The sequence below is a fragment of the Anabas testudineus genome, chromosome 9 (assembly GCF_900324465.2).
Source record: "Anabas testudineus chromosome 9, fAnaTes1.2, whole genome shotgun sequence".
NCBI lineage: Eukaryota > Metazoa > Chordata > Actinopteri > Anabantiformes > Anabantidae > Anabas > Anabas testudineus.
This window is the reverse complement of record NC_046618.1, coordinates 10,128,981-10,149,998: the sequence shown is the minus strand read 5'-3', so window position 1 is coordinate 10,149,998 and position 21,018 is coordinate 10,128,981. Positions and strand designations below refer to the sequence as shown.

At 41.1% G+C, this 21,018-nt stretch overlaps 1 protein-coding gene across 1 annotated transcript in view; it reads left to right on the top strand.

Moving 5' to 3' along the window:
* The first annotated feature begins 8,719 nt into the window (after positions 1 to 8,719).
* The window catches only part of LOC113150252, a 198,805-nt gene continuing 186,506 nt past the window's right edge, over positions 8,720 to 21,018 (top strand). The window contains exon 1 of the mRNA XM_026342675.1: positions 8,720 to 8,796. The gene's annotated coding sequence lies outside the window, so the exon portion shown is untranslated. The remainder of the gene's footprint in view (positions 8,797 to 21,018) is intronic.

The following is a 21,018-nucleotide window of genomic DNA, read 5'->3' as shown; positions in this document are numbered from 1 at the left end:
GCCCGGGCTTAAATGCATATAATCACCCATATTACACTCGTGTCTAAGCTAATTAATCCTCAGTGTTTATCATGCATAAACAGTGATGGCTTTGCATTATACATCTACAGAAGTAAGGGTCTTTTAATTATTATCAAAATGTTAATTATTTTGTGCCATCCCAATTTACTCATTGTCCAAAGAGCCACCTTATCCTTGTTTTTAGACAAACATTGATGAATGACATTGAATGACATTGATTTTCACAATGACACATTGACACACTCATTTCACTGGAATTTATTTGTTGCTTTGTAAGTGTTTAAAGTGTGAATGATAAAATATTATGAGTAGGTAGAATCTGGACCGTGGAAAACCACACTGCCCATGTTTTCAGAAAGGAGAGAATCGAAGAAGAGAATATCTGTCCAGGTTTTCTGAAATGACAGCTGTGCTACATCTCATATGATGATGTGTTAAACAAACACTGCCCACATGTTTGCCTTAAACTAAGTAGCCCTTAACTGCTTGGACAGACAGCAGGCTGTTGCACTTTATGTATTTGTTTATTTTCAAGATAAGGGGCCCCCTTTATGGATAAGCAGCTGACGCTCCCGCTTTGTCAAGCTGGGATGGGCAGAGGGAAGATAAAATAGAGTCTGTTAATCTGGTGCTGGTGGGCAGAGAGAGCGACGTTATTGACCTACGCTGGCAGCAATGTGTTTCAATTATACACCGCTATCCATTTGTCAGGCAAACAGAGCGATGGGGGGGACACGGAGTTCAGGCCTGGGTTAGAGTCATCCTCCATCACTAGCGATGTGTCTTTGGAAAGCACTTTAATTGAATTAGCCAATTTATTCTTCAAGCAACAATGCCCTGGCCCAGACCCATGTCGTGAGACAATTAGATACAAGTTTAAAATCACTCGCTTTGCATACTTCATCTTTTCATGGTGTACAAAGGGAAGGAGACAGCTAACTTATGGTGACTTTATTCCACTATTCATCCTGAATGAATTATATTAATGTGAGTGATACAACTTATTCATGACAATTTTATCTTACGTCTTTAGGACAGTTTGACACTCAACTTCAAGAAACTTAAAATATGGTAAGTTGTGCTGCCAGCATGTTGTTACCCACCCATGTGCACAATGCATTCTGTAATTTGTCAGAAGAAAACTTCCACTGCTTTGGCTAACAGGGCAATTGAGACTTAAATGCACTGTACTGCATATGTAATTTAACTAAAAGATAAGTTCAGATCATGTACAAGCAGTTTACTCTTGACCAGTGCTAAGACTGGCACCTGGGAATGTTTTTATTAATTCATACAGTCCATCATAGCCCACGTATGAGGAGCACTCTGCATAAAAAGAGTGGCTTCAAATGTCCAAATCTGTCTTTTTAGTTACAGAAATAATGTGAGTTGGGCACATTGTCAGACTGGGATGCGCTGGATCAGTTGAGTTTTTCCCCTTTGTTCACCGCTACAATCTTCCAAGCAGATTTCCTTGAATATTTACCCTGATATTTGCAAATTGCATGTGGTTTAGTGTGATTAATTCTAATCAAGTTCAATTTATTCTGGTAGAGCAGCTGGAAGAGGCCTAAGTGTTGTCTGCGTTTTATCTGTGAGCTGTCTGACAAGATGGCTAGGCTGTCGATCACCTCAGCCCCAGTTCCAGGTGTAGGGAAGGTGCTTGTGTCAGTTGCGCACTGGCCTACTTGCACTCTGGCCCCAACACCTGGCTGTTCACCAAACTCTGATTGTCAGTTCATCCATTTTCAGCAAGACAACAAATCTTGCTGTCTGCTCCAACTATCTGTCTCTAATCAACAGTGTTGCTCTCTCAGTATCTCCACAGCTCATCTTGTTAAGGCAGAAGAATAGTGGATAAAAATGTACTCTCTATAAGCATGTAATGTACACCAATTATGTTAATTTGCAGTGTTGCAGATGGCCCAGTGTTGATTGCAGCTTTAGGATCAGGAGAGGCTGTCTGAAATTTGAACGTGGGAGTCACGTGACACTCATTACTGCACAACTTACAACCAAATATGCCTTTGTCATCCGTCATCCATCTGTGCTTACTGTGTTTGACAGATAAGACTATGCAGAACTCCAGACAGCTAAAGAGTTGCACAACAAGCAACAGAGAACCATAGAGTCCATAGTTTTAATTGGAAGTAGTTTAGCTGAATTTGGATCTGTTCACAAGACAATATACTGTTTATCTACAGTGGTAATGACTGGAAGACGAGAAGAGGAGTGAAATAGAGGACTGCATCTTAATGCATTATTATTATCTATTTTACAAAAATAATTCAACAATAAATACACAATACATTGTGGATGACAGTTTATTATAAATTTTTTCGTCAATTTCCCTACCTCATCAGGTTATGGATAGCTATCCTCTCCCAAAGTGTTGTCTTCAGGGGTAGACGAATCAACTCAAATGCCACAAGTCCTCTACGGGAACTGTGACATTCGAAGTGTGCCAAGGTGTGCCGTGCGTAAGGAAAGCATGTGCAGTCAGTTGTAAATTCATCATCATCAACAGCCAGTATGCTCTTTGTTCTGGCTATTGAGGCGAGTCAGGTTTAGCCCGCATCTTCTTTTAGACCATGCTAAAGTGAACCCATGCTGATGTTCAAATGAATGGAGTCCTTTCATGAAGCCATGGCAATTGAACTCTGGAGACAGAATATAGCCTTAAGTCCTGCAGCCTTTGTGGCAGGGGGTTCCTGCCAGGCATGATTCCTGTTTAGTGAATAAGTGGGGTAATTATGGTGCGGTTGGGGCCGTGCAGCAAATGTCACCAGCAGATAAACAGTAGGAGCAACCGTTCCGTAAAGGCCTGATTTATCCACCCTGGACCTTCTGTAGCCTGCAGATGAATTAGGAGCACTTGAGTGCAACAAACAAACTAGCTTCTCATGATTTCACTGAAGTTTAAGGATGCATGTAATTGGAGAAACAGTAGTTAGCAGATAAAGCCCCAGGTTAAACCTTACTGTGACACGCACGGAATCTACTAAAAAGAGGCTGCTGGTTTGATCTGTGGATGCCGTGGCAAGTACAGTAGCAAAGTGAAGAAATGCTCTCATTGCAGTTATTTAAATCTGTTTCAATAACTGCAACACATACAAAATGTAACTTTCTCTATTCCTGAGTTGCTAATGGAAATTACAGGTGTAAAGTAATTCCTCACACTTATGGTTTTATGTGTCACTATTAGGTAAATCCCCTCCTCTTTATCTCTGATTGGTGGATAAAACCACATCCATTGCACGCCATTAAAGAGTGCCCACTGACGCATGACTGCAGGGCAGCCTTTATAACATCATGAGCCTGGGGAAATGGGAGAGCTGGTGAGCGTCATTTCATTACCTGCTGAAATGGATGCCCCTGTATCTCCTCCTTGATTAGCTTTGTCTTGAATAACAATGATAGCTTTAAGTGTGTCTAATTGAGGCCAGGCTCGCCCTCCCTCTCTGTGTGAAGGTGCTTACTCATTTTGTCTGTCCTTTTAATAATTACATTATCATTTTACGCCCCTGCCGGTTTCTTGGGAAGTGGGCTGGCGTTTGTGCTGAAGTGAAAGCTCATTATTGGAGCTGAATTATGTGCAGTTTATTGATCCCCATGGTGGATTACGGTGCTGTGAGTTAGTCTAGACAGAATAGTTAGCCAGATGACAGAGAAGAAACATAGACATCTTTAGGGAAAGATCCTTGGGCTCAGTTAGCAATTAATGCCTGCCAGCTAATGGAATTTAAGTTTACACTAAATCCACCAATGCCCTGACATTTGAAGTGCCGTATAAAAAACATTGGCCTAATGATACGATTGAGAGCAGGAGAGGCACACAGTGACAGAAACACACTGTGTCTTTCTCACTCTTTTTGTCCTTCTCATCCTCTTCTCTGATCCCATACAAGCACAAAGGCCACTACACCACTACCCTATGATATTCTAATTACTTAACACTAAATATCTGTACTGGAAAAAGTGTATGATGTCAGTCTTTGGATGAGTATTTTCCTCTTTTGATTTCTCAGAAGCAAGTTTGATTGATAGACTTGGGTCAATTTTCCATACAGGGTTTGCTAATTTCCATCTTACACTGGGTGATGGTGTTCAATTGATAAAGCACACATTGAGTAGGGGAAAGGCCAAATTGCTGAGTAAGAAGCCAAGCAGGACATTCATCTCTATAAAGTGCAGGGTCCGTATTTGTTTTATGTTTTATTTAAAAAAACTACTTACGAATTTTTGGCAAGTTGCACTGACGTATTATCACTTTTTAAGATAATGATGCAAACTTGTTAGCAAACAGTTGTTTACACATTCAGCAGTTACAAAACAACACTTTTACATATCGTGAAATGTGTTTCTGGGAACCTGATGAATTTCAGTTCAGTATTCACTTTTTCAGCTCGGTGTTTGATATCTACCAGCTCCCGGGGTGAATATCAGTCTCTTCAGCAGCTTAAATGCTTCACTCCACATACGTAGCTCTCCAGGTAGTGTACAATAGTTCTCTTGAGCTTTTTTCTGAAGACACCTGCGCTGCTTTGACTCAAACTGGTGCTATGAGAGCTAAGTAAGAAGAGAGTTGGTCAGTTACAGTTTTTCCTTATTTGATATTTATTTACTGTATGGGAATATAGGTTAGTAGTTAGTTTGAGTATATAATGTCTCCCCCTGCAGTACGTGTTGGTGTTTAGTACACACACACACACACACACACACACACAGACAGATACACATACTTTATTGGGGCAGACTGCCAGTGGCTAAACTTCACTTTAAAGGACGGCCCTAATGAAAAATACTGAACAGTCAGTGTGCTGCACCTGTTAAAGCAGCCTTCTACATCCTTGGGAGCGAGACAGGGAGCAAACAACTTTACCCCATAATGAGGCCAATATCTAGCTCAAAGCCTTTCTGTGCCTTTTGTGTGGTTTACTCTGTCCTTGGCTCATAAGCCTTGATAATGTTAGTAAATACATACAGAGGCATGGATAAACTGGGCTGTAATCCACACTACCTCAAGATGGAAGAGGAATAAAGTGATACGGGGAGAGAGAGAAGCAGCTGATTAGAATGGTTTTACTGCTCCTCTGCCGACCTAGAAAAACACAGCAGCCCTGACCTTGCATAGCAGAACCCTTATATATCTAATGATCTCTGAGTGCTTTAATGATACAATGTGTTCTCTCTCCTACTCTTTCGCTCCATCCTCCATCCTTCTTTCATGCCGCTTTCTCTCTGTTCTCTCTCTTTTTAGCACAAGCTTTTGCACACTCATGCCAGTCCACACACAGAAAATACACAGCCTTGAAAAACCCAGTCAGCAGTTTGGGGCTAGGAGTCTAGCAAATGAGCTGTCCTATTGAAATAGAAAGCAGAGTGCTCTGTGCTGCAGAAAATGCTGCTATGGCAAGCCTTACAGAGGAGGGATGGAGGGAAAATTACTTGTTCGGACAAAGAAACATGAGAATGTCCTTTCACTACAAATGTACCAATTTACATTTATACGCAGCAGATTACATCAATTTCTTCCATACGCTATTTCTTTTCTCCCCTCTTTTTCACCACCCTCATATCACATCTCATTATCACTCATAAAACACCACTTAGTGCAGTAAGTGCCGTAAGAGAGAAAAAAAAAATTCCAATTAAAAAATATTTTTTCTCATTGATTCAGTGTTCCTTCCTCTCCTCCTAAGTACTCCACTGGTTTGAAAACTCTCACTGTGTAGCTGGACTCCTGCAGTTTAATGGCGATGCCACTATACAATTCATCTTCATCGCATCAAAGATGAGTAACCCACCACAGTACCTTCTTACATTCCTAAAGCATGGTGCTGAATACTGTGTAATAGCTCCCTATCCGTCCAAAGAAGTGTATTTTTAGACATGATGGTTCCCTTGTGATTGGTTGCACGCACTGATTAAGCAGTCTTATACATCACAATCTGCAATTTTATTTGACAAAATGGCAGGGGATCTGAAAAGCGTAATCAAGACTTATGAAATGTGTTTTTATATGTGTAGAAAACAGCTTCTAGTGGCTCAAGTCATTCATTCTTGTGCCTAATTCCCCCTCTTTGACCACTTAAAGCATAAACCTCCATTTGGCTCTGGTACTCCCCCTTCTTGCTGTCCGCCCACAGTAATTAAGATTCCATTCTGCTCTGAATAGGAATGTTAAGATGGAGGGTTATCACTGGGTTTCTGTAGGCTCACCCAATGAAACACCTTTAGTGACCTCTCTGATTTACCCAATAGGGGTCCAACCTCCAACACCACGCTCCCCCTCCTGATATCCGTCTCTCCATCATGGCTATCTTGTTGTGTGGTCTCCTCTCTTCAGTTCTCTCATTACTCTCAGCATGAAGGCTTGGGAGGTGGGTGGCAGGGGAGGAGTGGGGTGCTTGCAGAGGAGGGCTTCTGTCCCCGGATGACTGAGTGTGGATAAGAAGTTGTTTGAATTCATAATTGTGCTCTTGTGAAGGGGAAGATTTGTAAAGCAACGCTGGGTTCATTGTGTGGCAGTGCAAGTCCGGTGGAGGGTGCAAGCCGCTCAAAGCTAATGTAATCTATGCTATTAGAGAGGGTTAATTAGCTGCTGAACTGGAGCCTGAAGAGGAGGCAGAGAAGGAGAGACTCAGAGAGAGAGAGGGAGAAAGAGAGGGCGGGCAGTAGGGATAGAGAGGTCTTCAGGGAGTCATTAGAGAGTGCTTGTTGTAATACAGCCACACAGTCAATAAGGCTACTCCTCTGAGGAGTAGAAAATAAAAAAGCAAAGAAAGATATAGAAGGGAAGAGTTTCACACCATGAAAAATCTTGATGTCAGCAGCTGTGCAACTAGACGCATGCTGGAAAGTGGTTGATTTTATACCTTTATTTTTATTTTCTGCTATATCAATCTTAAAAACAACAACAAAAACCTAGAGTGTACATCACAACCAGATCCAAATTCCCTAAAAGTCTTTAGCATGAAATGTTTTTTTTTTTTGTTTTTGTTTCTGTAAATAATAATAAAAAAAAAAAAGGAAGGAAAGAAAGTTTACTTGTTTTTTTTAATGGTGTTTTCATAGTAGCGTCATAAAGTGTCTTATTACCTCTGTGATGAACCACTGTATTAGATCAAACTGGATTTTAAAATACATTTATTTCATGTTGTACCTTAAAGTGGTTGGTCATTGCAAAAAAACTGCAAAAGTCTGTGATATTCTTTTTTTCTTGTTAATGGAGACCTAATAAAATAGTTATCCTTGTGTTGTAAAACGGAAATAGCTTAACGTTACCACAACTGCTCATGGAATATCCTCAGGCTTTGTGACCCCAAAAAGACAAGACAGCAGCATCAGTATTTACAGCATTAAAGTAAAGTAGGTGTGTCTGATTGTAGATTGGTATCAGTGCATGAGACTAGTCATGCTCTTATGTCATATTTCTGGAGTCTATAGAAGACTCCCAACAGCATGGCCGGAATAGCAACACAGCTTTCAAGTACATTTGGAAGTGGTAATCAGATTGTTAATCTGCATATAATACATATAAAACTAGACAGCGTTGATTCCCGTTAACTTTGTGCTGTACGTCGGTGTAAGGAACTTTTTCAGATAAATAATACATGAGTATGTGCCTTTGTTAAGTGAGAAAACAGCTTTCGTTCGCTTTGGGCCTAGTTTGTATTGTAGCACACAGGAAGATCATATCCACTGTCTACTGTATATAACTACCTACTTTACACACCTACCTGAGTGAACTGCTGCATCGAGGCCTGCAGAACTTACTGCTCAGAAATATTTATGTTCTTTTTCTTTTTCTCGTACTTTTATATGCAGATGAAATTCCTTGGCTTAAAGTAGCTCCAGTGAAGCTTTTCTGCCCCTCTGCTAGGAATCTATATGTACTTTTCATTGTGTCCTCTAGTAGTTCATCCCGCCATGGGTCTCTTGTCGCTCTGAGCAAAACTTCAGTTAAGATGGGTAGTTAGTCCCAGTTCCCTTGCCATTTTACTGCAGATTAATTACTTTCCCTGGCCCAAGCAATCCATTTTTGTTTGTTCGTGGATGTTTTTAGCTTTTTCTTGACCTTGGGGTGAAGAAAGAGAGAGAGGAAGGGAAAAAAGCTGTGCACAGTAGACTTATACCCTCAATTTAATAGCCGAGTGAGGTGTTTCTCCAGCATCATCAGATCAATGGAGAGTAAATAGCCCACACTTCTTGTTTCACAGTGCAGTATTGATCTTTTCCTCAGCCTCGGCTTCCCTTTCCCCTGCATCTTGTGTCTTTCAACCCCTGGGACTGTGCTGATTGCCATAGATTGGACAAGCTAACAAGCGCATGATGAGGAACCAGGCTTTCTTTTCTTCTCATAGGCTGTTTCATTTTTTGCTTTGTGGCACTGGCATGAACACACACAGACAGGCAGACATACACACAGGGACTTAAAAACATCAGATCTACACAGCTCTGCGCCATAAAGGAGTATGCTGTTTCTTTCTTGTTCTGTGTTGTTCACGTTGTTCTTTCTTCATCTACACTGAGAGGATCCACTGTAGCTGCCTGTGTTTGGGATGTTTGTCAGGCTGATGGAGTGTACTAACTTAACTACAGAGCAACTCAGAGATGCTGTGTGCTTCTTCACCTCACTGGGAACTTTATTTTCTTCCAGCTGGCACCGCGTTTGTTCCAGATTCTTCCATCATCTTTGAAAATATCTCAAGTGGCCTGCGGAGAGCGACACACTCTGTTTGCACTGGAGGACGGCAGGGTCGCGGCATGTGGGTAAGTTCTGTGTCAATGCGAAGTCCAGACGTGAGAGGTATAGGAGGAGAGATGAGGTTGCAAAGCCCTCCCCACACATCCCAACCCAACCCACCTGATATTACTGCATAGGCAAATTAGGGTCGGGGTAAAATTGAAGGGTTGTGTGCATGCGTGTGTGGGACTGACAAGAAATCGTTGGGTAATCAAGTATTAACTTTGCTCTGTGTGTGTGTGTGTGTGTGGCTACGTTTGCTTCTCTGTGTGTCCACGCTTGTGTTTGTGTGTTTCCTCACGTTTGCTCAGTACTGAAAAGTTGTAATAAATCTTATTGCATGCAGGTAGGAGAGGTGCATGTGCTGCTGGGTGGCTCAGGATCAATACGAAGTGTGTTTATTGAATCTAATAGTTGTTTGTAGAGATGGAGAATAAACCACCTGGAATAAGTGATTAGATGTGTTTTTAAGGCTCATTACCAGTCTGCCAGGCATATAGATCTGCTTTTTAAATGGTCCTCTGGTTTAGACAAGTTTATACTTCAGCACAGCCAACTGATATAATTGCATATTTTAGATTATATTTCTGATCATCTACAGTATGTAATTCTTTCAAGATTGACTTTGTTCCCAAGTACTAATGACACATGCAAACGTGATGTAAATATAGTTTGCCATTGTAGTATGTTCGTAATTCTTGAAAGATTATTGGTTGTGTGCTCAGTTGTGTCTTTAACTGAAGGGTGTTGAAACACATTCAGATAAGATTTGAATGAGCAGTTAAGAGTGAAAATTGCCTTTTTTGACATTTATTCTTTTTGACAGCCTTTAATTTTTATTCCTTCCAACCTTCCGAAAAAGAAACTTTTCTGTAAAATCTTTATATGACTTAATGATCGATACCAAAGGTAAATCCCTGCTACCTCTGCCTATTTCTGATGACTTTAATTCCAGAGAGAAGTAACGCACACACAAGGCTTTCACATACATACTGTAGCATACTGTATCACTCCCCCATTCTTCTCTTTCTTCTTGGTTCCCTGTGTTTGCATGTGATATTTTAGGCAACTCTGGGAGGGATGACAGTTCTAACTAGGCCTATTAGATAACCCTCAGGGTGCCCTCAGCACTGATTTGAGCACCATTAATTTTCTATTATGGAGTGCTAAAGATGTGCCCCTGCACAGTCATTCACCTGGCTTATTGAGTCTCGCACACACCAATTGTGGACTTTTCCAGGGCAGTGTTGCTGAAGGTTTAGTGCGACCCCTCTGGGGAGCTAATTTATTATTTGCAGATATTGATCTGGCAGGGTAGGCCAGCCAAGCCGTGGCCAATGTTGACTCTGCTCTGGCCTGTGGCGAGTTTAACTCTTTCCAGACTGAAGTCGACACAAACAAGATGGATGGTCAGCGGCTATTAAACCACTGCTACTGATATCTGCTTTAGTTCTGTGTCTTGTTTAATGATTTGTTTATTTAAATGAGGAACTAATGGGAGTAATTTGCGAAAACGAGAGGGTACATTTTATGTTTCTGAATATAGACCTTGTTTTTTTTTTTTTTTTCCCTTCGCGAACAGACATAAGCAGGCACACTGGCACACATACACACACACACTTGACTGTCTGGACTGTCCAAGGGAAATAAAATCACAGTTAAGAGGAAGGAAAACAAATTTAGAAGGTCAGACAAAACATTTATCAAACTGTGTGTGTCTGGTGGGTAAATAACAGAGGGACAGTAAAGGGCATGACTCTAAAACCACCAGATAACCACAGCAGATCATCACACACGGTCTCAAGATTCACTGCAGAGAGTGTATATTTCTCAGAGGATTTCCTTCAGAGCATTTGCTAATATTCTCTCTTCTGTATTGCTGTTTTATTTTGAACATAAAATTCAGTTATCACAGCATACAGCCATGTGACAGAAATGAAAGTTATTGCAAAGAAGCAATAGAAATAAACCTTACATAGACATCTGAAATGCAACAAAATATAGCAATGCATACATCTAATATTGAAGAAGAAACTTCTTCCTAGTCTGGCCATAAAATAGTTAATTTACAGTACATACACTGTGCAATTCTGTGCATTTTCTGTAAGGTCCTGGTCCTGAAGCAAAAAAAAAAAAGTCTTAGTTAATTTTAAACAATTTATACAGGTTACACTGGGCACCTCTTGAATTTAAACGATTTAGCTATTAGCGTCTTACAGCCTAAATATTAAACTATTTATTATGACACAGTGTCTGAAAACCAGTATGTGATGAAGAGAAACATGCTTATTTGAGGGAATGTAATTTCATGGAGAAGCAATCATGCTCAGTCTTATTCGATGAGTCGTGCCAAAAGGGGTTTGGCAAAATAGGCTTTTCTGAGGGTTGACTAAGAAGGAATAATAATATTGCATTCATTAACATATCCAGATGTGGTTTGTGCAGATGTCTTTATTAAGTAGGAGTTTATCTATAGTAAGATTGTGTATGCTATGTCTTTATCCTACACAAACACACTCACATATGCATTGTATGAACCTGCTGTTCAGCACTGTCAGTAGTCTAACATAGACACACCAACTCACACACGCAACCACAAACACACTTGTGTGCAGGGACCAATAAGTCGCTTCCCACGGGCCTTTTCGAGGCCTTGGTACAACCTCAGACTGAGCTTGGCCTGTTTCGGCCCTAAGTGGTATTTAATGCTCTCACTGAATCTCATAGGTCAGACAGCACTATGTGTTTGCATGTGTGTGTTTATATAAGGGCGCTGAGCCAACTATGTCAGGAGGTATTACCAAGAAAGGGCAAAGAGCAGTGCAAGTTACAGATTTCACAACTATGGGGGTGTCCTGTGATGACTACTGGGTAGTCTGAATAGATGGTGAATGATGATAGATGTCCAGAAAGGAATTATGGCGGATAATAGACCACCATTTTCCTTTATACTGGTTGTTATGATAGCATTTACCTGATCTTTACGGCCTAGAACATAAAATAAAGGTCAGGGAATTTTCTCAGGGATTAAAGTGCCTCCAACCAATCCAAATTTGTCCATACTCTGTCTGTGAAGACAATTTCATGGTTGACAAGCCTGTCTATTGTTGAATTTGGCATATCCTCAGAAGTTGGCCCATATTCATCTTCCATATTCATATGAGTTAGTGAAACTGAGGTGGAGGTCAGAGAGAAGACATTGCTGATGAGGAAACATGGTGGAGTGGATTTTCCACTGTTTTGCTCTGTGATCTCTGCTAATGCTGTTATAAAAGAGTGGGCAGTTCACCCATGGAGACCTGATGGGGAGGAAGACAGAGGGAGGAAGCCCCCTCACACTCCCTTTGTGTCGTTCCATGTCACTTCTAAAATTCAATTGTGTACCCTCTGCCAGAGACCACAGTCAGTGGAGACAATCTGTGGAAAAGGAAAGAAAGTAAGATGACAAATAAAGATGGCGTGGCTCGAAATACATGAAATGGAATCAAAAATAAAATATTACTAATTATCCCTTATTTTGTTATGTCTCTGGCAAATTATTGATTATATATCCCGTTTAGACCGGTCTCTGAATAACACAGTGTTGGGTGGAGTTGCCCGTTTAAATGCTGTTTTTAAATGTGTAAAGATCAAAATTGATTTGCTCTAAGTTGTACAAAGTGCTTTTGAACATATATTTCCTGCCTGAATATAAAGACAAATGGCTTGATTGAACATCCTGGAATTTTACGTTTAGATTTGTTTATGAAAATTGTTTAATGCTGTTGGTTTTTCTCATTGGATTTACATCCATTACAGAGCTTTGGAACCTGTGCCATTACAAATTGCTATGTTTGTAAAAAAGAGTAAATGTGGTTCTAAAGCAACACAGTTGTCAATAAGCATCAAGCAGCCGTTGCTGACGTGCCTGCTGTCTCATCAGTAATCAGGCCAATCTGTTTTAGCAGAAAATGGCCATAGACGGCATAGCATTGATGGAAATGTCTCGTTTCAACTTCATGGTGCCTTGAGAAGGCAAAGCAAATCAGCAAATGTTCATGAATTTGACAGTAGAAGCGTGGAAATTCTATGACAACTAGTTGGATTCGGTGAGCTGAGTGCCAGCACTTTGCATTAAGTTACACTAAGCACTAATTGGATGCTACCTGGCTCTACATCACTAGCAGCTCTGAACAGGATCAGGGTCTGGCTCTGACAAACAGCAAGCTCTCTGGTGTTGTTGGCTGATTATCCCTAGCAAAGGGAAAACCGAAACGATGATGAGAAGAAAAAAATCCCTTCTCGTCTCTTGCACAAGCCCTTGGCCCTGTTGGCACTCTGCTAGTTTTTTTGATTTTTCCTGATGTCCTTGAAATTGATTTTCAGCCATGATTGCATCGCCTCTCTGAAGATAATCAAAGATTTTGAATAATTGCTGCCGTATGACTGTACAATAGGGAATAACAAGAGTAGTGGCTACCCCCTCTGCTGTCATCTATAGAATCATTTTAGCTGAGCGCTACAGCATGACTTCACAACATACCACTCAAATAGTTCCCAGTTGTAAGCATGACACCATTTGTTTGACTGGGCATGCCAAGTAATATTCAGTCAAGATTTGATGACAGTGTCAATGTCACTGCTTCGGAAATTTGCCTGACTTTGATTTGTCATTAAAAACTATTATTTAAGTAGTTCATTTGTAATTACCATTTAGTCTCCTTCTGACACTGTTGGTGGGAAATAAAAACAGACCCCAATAAATACTTATCGTATCAGATTCATACATGGTTGGATCAACAGTGGAAAGAAAAACTTTGTCCTCCCAATCCCTGCTACACTAGTTTGACAACACATCAGCTCTCAGTAACATTTTCCCTGCTTAATCTTGCTGTCATCGATTTAAAAACATCCTGAGGAAGTCGATTTGTACTGTTACTCCTGGCTGCCTCGTGTAAGAGAGACATCACCATCCTGGAGCCACCCTTTTGTGCCACAGTGAAAGATGGTCTCTCGTTTAAAACGGGAATGTAACCAGTGTTTGCAGCGGGAGAAACAGATTGATTAGAGGGAAGGGGAAGATTAATGACCTACACAGGGCAGTTATGACACCCATTGTTTCACACATACCCTGTAGAGGTGTGCCTCCCAAAATGCATCATTGTATAAAATATTGACCTAAAGCATATCATTACTCTCTTTCTTGTGTGTTCCTTGCTTTGCTTTGAGAAGGAGTCTTCTGAAAGTAACTGTTTTCACTCTTTTCGATGTTTTGTGAAAGTGCATCGCCTCATTGAACAAAAAGTATATATATTGTATAGTTTGTCAGAACAGACTCAAAATCCTGTCATGTGCCGAGAGAGTAGAATGAGGGGGAGGCCATAGTGTCTGGTGCCAACATGTTATAAAAGCATCTGTCTCCTTGATAGCCAGGAGGAATCTGTCCCTAACAAGAGAGCCAGACAAATGAGAGACCTCTGGACATGTAGTAGGAGGCTGGAGGTTGGGGTGCGATGTAACCTTGAGGAATAAACTGCACAACCCCAGCAACTTGTTTACTTTTTCATAAGGGCCTGTTGTTACTAACTTTGTAGAGCCTGGTGCTGAGAGTTATAGCAGGAATTCCTGCCGGCATCATGCTGTAAATGGCAGCACTCCGTATTTGGTATAGCTGATTTAATTTACTGAACCATATAAAATCTGAACCCACTTCACACAGTAACCTTGAGCAGTGACTGACACTATTCTGTATCACACAATCACAAGTTAATAAAGTCTCCTTACTGCTAGTGTGCTCCGTGGAAAGAAAAGCTAAGAAACCCTACTGAGATTTTAAAACGGAAACTGAAAATGAGAACCTCAGTAGTAAGTGCGTGACGCACTGATGTACCATAAACGACAGGAAAAGGAAAATAAGGATAGATTTCAACAGGAAAGTTTTAGTCTGTAAAACACTCCTTGGATACCATCACTGAGCCCCGATTCATAATTTGCAAAGGCAGGAGAGAGTAACTGATACACATATTTCTAACAATCTAATGGCCCTGTGTACACAAATCCAAGTGTCACAATGTCACAAGTGTTTTTTAAATAAGTAAATATAAGATAACATATGATAAACTTCATCAATCACCGCAGTGAGGTGAGTCGTCCACTGCAGCTACTTCTCTGGACCGTCAGGATGTTGTGTAAGGGATGGTCCGTGTATTGTAGAATAGTTTATCTTTTTCTGTTTGTGTTTCTTCACCGCAGCCTCAAGTCAGTCCAACATCATTCCAGTGTTGCATCCTTCTGCTTCATGCTGCCTCCCCAGCAAACTGCAGCATAAAGCAGCACACTTGATGTAGTGTAGTTTGATAAAAGATTGGTAGCATTGTGCTGCAGATGTCTAATTACCTAAGCCACCTTAGGAGGAAAAGACTATATTTTTTGTCTATTTTTTGTGTATTTCGCACATCTGTGTGAAATGACCAGTCCAACTTATTGTCCAGGTGCAAACCTAGATACTTGTAGGCTAGCACCACTTCAACGTCTGCACTCCAAATGCTGACTGGATCAGGATTGTTTGTCTAATGACAAACAATTGGATTTGGTGACCAGATTAACCATCAACTTCATTTGAATGAAGTCATGGATGGTAAAATAATGCTTTGCACAACAAAAATCTTTTATGCAAAATGTTTTAAGTGCTAATGGCGTTTCTGTGTAAAGAGTGAAGTGTATTCCAATTAGTCAAATGGCAAAGCTTGATGTTATCTAAAATTAGCTTTCATGTGAGATTTTCTACCCTTGTTTTTGCCTTTCTAGCTGCAGGCATGGCTTTGTTCCCCTTTCTATTTAATTTTCTGCCAACCTGTTTTATTTATTTCTATGGTTGCAGAAATTGGCTTTTGACCTGGATGATCACAAAAAAGTAAGTGAATTGAAAAGGCATTGATACCAAGAATCCAGTGGGCTGGTGCACAAGGTTATTCATCTTCCTACCTCGGTGCGGTTTCAGTTTTGCAGTGGTCAGATTTTCATTCCTGCTTTGCTGTTTTCATTATCTTAAGAGGGCAGAGGAGAGCTTTTAGCCAGCGACCTTATAAACCTCCATTTCCAATTCAGTACACCAACACATAGATATACCCACACACACACACACACCACACCATCTGCGGTGGAGACGTGCCTCCTCCCACCACACATAAACACACTCTCATAGTTAAGGAAACATCCATAGTAAGTGCGAAAAAGTCCTTTTCGGTACTTTGATGAAACACGCAGCATATAGAGAGCTTCTGAAAACCTGCATATGTTCTGGTCTCTCTGCTTTTTTTTATGTCACTCCACCATAAAAATTAATGAATAAACAGTGTATGAATTAAAAAGACTGTTCATTCCAGTTTTCAGATGACATGTGCCTCGTTTTACTGCTCATCTCCCGCTTTCCACACACAATCTTGCACTTTCTTATACACACAAACAATGCACGCACAGTATAGCCATATTGCTTTTGACACTTATGAAATATGGGAGTAATGATGTCTAAAGTGTCTGAATAAACCTACAACAATATATTATATTATTATCTATATTGTACTATGTTCACCTTGGGGTCACCCATTGGATTCAGTTCCTCCCAAGTGGTGATCAGAAATTATTTCCATCTAATAGTGGAATAGAAGAGAAGGAACCTGGTAAAAGGTGTCTCAGTGCTCTCTGGCTCTTGCTTTCCTTCATAACACAGAATAAAATATTAAACCTGCATATCCTTCTCTATACTGTATATGTTATGCACATTCCAGGGAGTTAATTTAGTGTGTCTACAGCAGAGCTGAGTTTATCTTTTGTTTTATATTACAGTGACAGACCATTCACTAATGTGTTTACGATAGTACCAGACTTCTTTTGTTGTCTGTTGTACTGTTGGCAATCATTTCTGCAGTGGACTCACCTATACCTTAACTGTAAAAGCATATTGCGGTCACATTACATTTCCCACACTATGTAATGTACCATTTGGTTTATTTCTGCCGTCTGCAAATGTTTGAAAAATGTTTGAAAATAGATTTTTTTCTGAAAATATAGCTTGATAGAATTACATATATGCAATAAACTGCACTGATGTAAATGTGTGAAAAGTGTGGTGGATGAATGTGAGGTAAGGGGAGCTGTAGGCAGAGGAATAAAAGAGAGGCTGATTTGGGCTCTCCAGTGTTTTGGTGTTTTCTCTGTTGCCCTTTCAAGCTTAGAGAGGCCCAGTGGGGGCTGGAGCATGTGAGGCTGTAGAGCAGAGAGCACGGGGCACTGTGTAGGCTGAAGCTCAGCATCTGCCAGCCCAGACTGTCCATGGCTTGTTCCTTTTCCAGTACATTCTTATGTAATTATCTGTGATAAACTCCTCTGCAGTCCAGCCACAAATCCACATGTCAGAGGCCTGGCTTACCGAACAACTCTGAGCAAGCCGCATGCACACAGAGCCTTGAAGATGCTTAAATGCACGCACACAGACACGTATCGAGACAAAAATGTGCATTCACACACACCTACTCACACTTAGTTTCACACAAACAAAACTTTGGGCTGCAATGACAAGTGGGTTTTGTATTGTGGAGCCAGAGGATGGAGGATATAATCCTGGCTTCCACATTGACACTCAGCAGAGTTCAGCAGACTTCTGTGGTTCCTGTTGTGTCCAGCACTTTCCCCTCCCTACACTAAGTTCCTCAAAGTCCCCATGACAAAGAACCTGCTTATACTCTCTGTTGTGCCAGAATAGGCACTACAAGAAGTCGTGCCTCTACTTCCTGGCTGTGAACAACTTTCACAGCACCACAAATCTCTGCAGACAGAAGTGAGGGTTATTTTGATCAGTATTTTATGACCTCCTCTCGTGTGTTTCCCATTGCTTACCTTGGAAATGTTGTTTATATCATTATAATTAGCCATCCATGCATGTGCATTGTTAAGATAATCATATTTTGTACCATATTTTGCTACAAATTGGGGCACAAAAATGAAGAACAATGCCCTGGTTTGAGTTCAAAGAAATAATAACCATATTATTCTCTTGCCATGTTTTTTTACAAGGGTTCTTGGATCTTCGTTTTGCTGTGTATTATCTAGTCTGATGCCAGCAGAACAGGGGCAGGAGATGACAATGGAGTGGTGTACTGCAGAAGACTGAAGGCTGTGCCAGCAGGATGAGAGAGTGAAAAACAGAGGAGGGTGGGGGTTTCATTAGCATAACTAGCGGGATGCCCAGAACCTTTCTGGAGTGGCATGTTTACGGCACCACGCTTGGCAAGAGCACACTCATTTTATAGGGTTTATTAAGGAGACACGGGGAGGCACAAGCAGGATTTGGGATATTGTCGGTGTGTGTATTTATGTGTTTGTGCTTGCATGCGCGCGCGTGTGTGTGTGCGCAAATAAGCGTCTGCTTTTATGTGTGTTTGGCTGCTTTGTTTGCATGTGTGGGGTTGGAGAGAGGAGGTTTCAGTGGCTGTGTGACGGCATCTAGCCCAACTACTTTTACATGTTTGTATTTTGGCTTAAGTGCCCTTTAAAAGCAATGAAATAGAAAGTGCATTCATAAGCCAATCCTTGAGAATGATCCCATTTCAGAGGAGCAGAGAATGGGGTTCTTTGTTGTGCTCTGGCTCCTTTCATCTCTCTGAGGTCATTTTCACAGAGCAAACAGGGAGACTCATTATCAACCTGCACCTGAGAGGTCAGAACCTGAACTCTCCCCCCCCCTCCTTCCCTGTACACCCCACTCTTTCCGTGCTTCCCCTGGTCCACACTCGGGTTTATTAGCGCACAACATCTTTTCCAGTGACTGAGCTTGCCCTTATTGTCTACAGCGGTCAGGGTCAAGTCAAGGGCGCTCAGCCTAGATTGGAATCATTTGTCACATGGTCCTGGACTGGAGCTGATTTCAGCAGAGGCCAGGGTGAGGTACACAACGGTTCCAACACCACCTCTGACACAGGGAGCAGGGGAGAGCAGGCGCTGGACTACGCAGATGGCCTCAACATATTACACAGCCACTGCTTGCCAACAAAGAGCCCCTCCTTTCCCCTTTTTTTGCTAGCAAATTTTAGGCAAATAAATGGGAGACTGGATTGAGAACATAAACGGAACATGCTCTCCGGGTTGTCAGGACATATGCCTCCAAATGTTGAGCTGTTTCTGGGACCTCTCACTTTGACAGTTTATATCTGTCTTGTGAGTGACCATGATAATGCCAACACCTTTTAAGTAAAAAAAAAAAAAAGTAATCCAGAAGAGGACTTGTTCCTTAAGGAATGTAAAACCATGTAGTGTTTAATTGTGAGAAGGCGATCCTGGTCAGCGGGAATTTGCATGAACAATGCACGGTGCTGAGGCAGCATGTGGAAACTGACTTTAATACGCCATATACAGTAGAATCGCTTATTGCTTTGGTCAATAGTGCTGCAGTGAAGATGGTGTACCCTGCCACTTGGGAAGGTTAGACCTGTCAAAGGGCCACAGTGAGTGATACCCAGACCCTGCAAATGAGTTCTGTAATGGGTGTGCATGTGTGGCTGGGGTGGCTGAATGACAAGTGAAGTTATAAAGGTTACATATGACTCACACCTCTCCATTAAACTTGAGATTAGTCCATATTTTTTCATACTTTTACATCTAATGCTATTTCATACGCAGCACAATAGGTGTCAAAGTGGCACTAAAAGTGCTACACCATGAAAAACTGAGAAATAAAAATTAACAGATCCTTGAATCAAAGAACCAATATGTTTTCAGCAGCCTACTGAAGAAAAAAAAAAGTGGAAATAGTGGAAAAACAGGGGGAAATGAAAGATTGAGCATCAGGCCATTTTAGCTTGTTCTCCCTCAGAGAGGGCAAGTGTGGAGGTGAAGGTCACATAGAGACTAAGCACACAGCTCATAAACAGCACAGCTGGAGGAATCATTGAAATATAGCCCTTTGTTTTTTCTGGGTCATAATTGGCCCCAAAGCCTTCTTCCCCTTCCCACTTTCTGTTACTCCCTCTCTCTTTCCCTCCCTCCCTCCCTCTGTTTCTCTGTTTCTCTGCACGTGCTATGCACCAGTGTGATGCAGTTTAGAGACCCACACTGCAAAGGCTAATGACTTTGGGGTTAAAGGGCACACCTGTGGTCACAGAAACAATACACAATACAATAAATACAGAAAAACTAACAAACATATGGGGAAATAACAGTCGGATACCTACAACGCACTCACAGAAGCAGTTTTATTGGTTAACTGAGACTGTGATTAATACAGGGATAATATTGTTATATTTGATCATTCTTTATTTCATAGGTCAACAAATATCATTTCACATTATTATTAGTTTTCCAAATTGAAATTGATTGAAGGTCAGCAGTAGGTTGTGTTTTTAACGCTGCATGAGAGGCAACAAAAATACTAATTTTAGTGCTGTCAAAGGTCAGCTATATTTTTAAAAAATGTTCTCCTTGCACCAAACAACACGATATTGTCCTTATAGTTTGCCAAGTAAGAGTAAATGTTACTGTTTGTACCCTTATCATAATTGCTTGAGGCAGTGATCTCACTAGCTAGGGGTCAGCAGTTTTTCTCCTGTTCCAACTCTATCAGCATGCTCGGTCAGTCCGAATCACCTGATTTAGGTCCAGGAACGCCTATAGGGTAATTTTCAACAGATCACCAAGCATCGTGGTGGTCTATATGTTAATGTCCCAGTATCATAATAGGGAAGTTAACAGGTCAAAGGGAAACGAACGAGCTGTACGTAAATGAACTCAATGCCTGCACTGAAACTCATATTACTGTATTCAGCGCAACTTTTAATTCAGTCTCTTGTTTGATTTATAATTCAATTAGTTACCAATAATAAACTACATTATTGATGAATCTACTAACTCTCTATTGAGGAGACAGGAGTATATATTTAACATTCTGTTCCGTTTTCTTTTTCTTTTTTATTATTATTTAAATGCATGCACTCACAGCAGGTTTATTTTCATTAGGTTGACAGTGGTGGAACACCTCTTGAGGGATTAGCTCTGGAAGACGGGTGTCACTCCTCCTGACTGGAGGCCTGAGATCTCTGAGTAGAGAGGAGAAAAACAGTATCAGATCCAGTCTAAGATAGCAGGGCTTTGCTGTATAATTACCATGTTAACCCAGATGATTCTCTCTGATCTCTGCAAACATCAGGGTATAGGCACCGCCAGACCGGCTTAGGCACAGATCTGTCACAGTGCACTGTGGGACACTGGATATATGTTAG